At 64.6% G+C, this 1,075-nt stretch overlaps 1 protein-coding gene across 1 annotated transcript in view; it reads left to right on the top strand.

Annotated features, from left to right (window-relative positions):
- Nucleotides 1-755: 755 nt before the first annotated feature.
- Nucleotides 756-1,075, top strand: part of KAZALD1 (Kazal-type serine peptidase inhibitor domain 1) — a 3,986-nt gene continuing 3,666 nt past the window's right edge. The window contains exon 1 of the mRNA XM_008587789.1: nt 756-1,028. The gene's annotated coding sequence lies outside the window, so the exon portion shown is untranslated. The remainder of the gene's footprint in view (nt 1,029-1,075) is intronic.

Here is a 1,075-nt window from a genome sequence, read left to right as displayed (position 1 = left end):
CCTGATTGCAAACCACGGTTTGCGCTCCCTGTAAACTTTGAGTCCAACGCGGCCACTTCTGTAAGCCACTCCGAGCAAGCCGGGGCGGGGCCTGGAGGACCCGGGTTTGGCGGGCGGGCCCCCAGGAATGCTCTCGTCCCCTCCCCCAGCCCAAAGTGCCACGGTGGCGCTGGTGGCGGCCGCGAGACTGAATGCCTCCGGCCCTGCCAGCCTCGCAAGCATAACCTGTAATCCTGACCTGGAGCGACGCCCATCCGGGAGGGGCCCCGCCCGCCCCTTCCTGCGGCCGCTAGTCGGCTCCGACCTCTAATCACCCGGCTCATCCGCGGGTTGAAGCACCTGCCGGATGTGGGGAGGGAGAAAGAGGCCAGGTGTGGGAAGGCAGATGTAAGCGCCGAGTCTCTGGTCCGCGCCTCGGTGGGGACACCGGGTGGGCAAGCCTGCAGTTGCCCCCGGGAAGCCGGCTGTAGGCTTCGGGGAGACGACGTTGGTTGGCCCTGCCCTCCAGGAGCATCCAGACATCGACATAAAATAATTTTGCACCGGTTTCTACCGCCTCCACATTAAGCAGCTGCTCTAGCCTACCCCAGGGTCTGTGAAGTCAGATGGCACAGGGCCTCGCCGTTCAGCCAACACTGAGCTTTCCAACCACCCCTACCCCCACTGTCTTTCCCCGTCCTCACACCCCTCCTCCTCTCCCAGCTTCGGTGTCTGGTTACGGCCTCTCTGCTCTCATTGTGACTTTGGGCCAGGCTTGGGGGAAATGCCCTGGGAGGGTCCCGTGTGGCCGCATAAAATTGGCAGCCTCAGAACTAGGGGGAAGGCGGGTGTGCGACGTCGACGGGCGGGGAGAGGGGACGGAGGAGCTGTTCTCTGAATCTAAATCCGTGGGCACTCCACGAGATCCCCAGGCCGGAGCAGAGGGGGCCGACGGGCCCAGCCGACTGTGAGCTTCTGCTTGCTTACCACTGCCTGCTTTTTCGGACTGGAGCCACAGCTGTTCCTCATGGCCTAGTTCCGGACACTAGGTGAGCGCCCTGGCCCCCCGCTGACCCCCCCCCCCGACCCCTGCCCG

This window comes from Galeopterus variegatus, unplaced genomic scaffold, assembly GCF_000696425.1.
Source record: "Galeopterus variegatus unplaced genomic scaffold, G_variegatus-3.0.2 Scaffold4542, whole genome shotgun sequence".
Taxonomy (NCBI): domain Eukaryota; kingdom Metazoa; phylum Chordata; class Mammalia; order Dermoptera; family Cynocephalidae; genus Galeopterus; species Galeopterus variegatus.
Note: the sequence above shows the minus strand (reverse complement) of the source record. Positions and strands in the feature narration are given on the sequence as shown.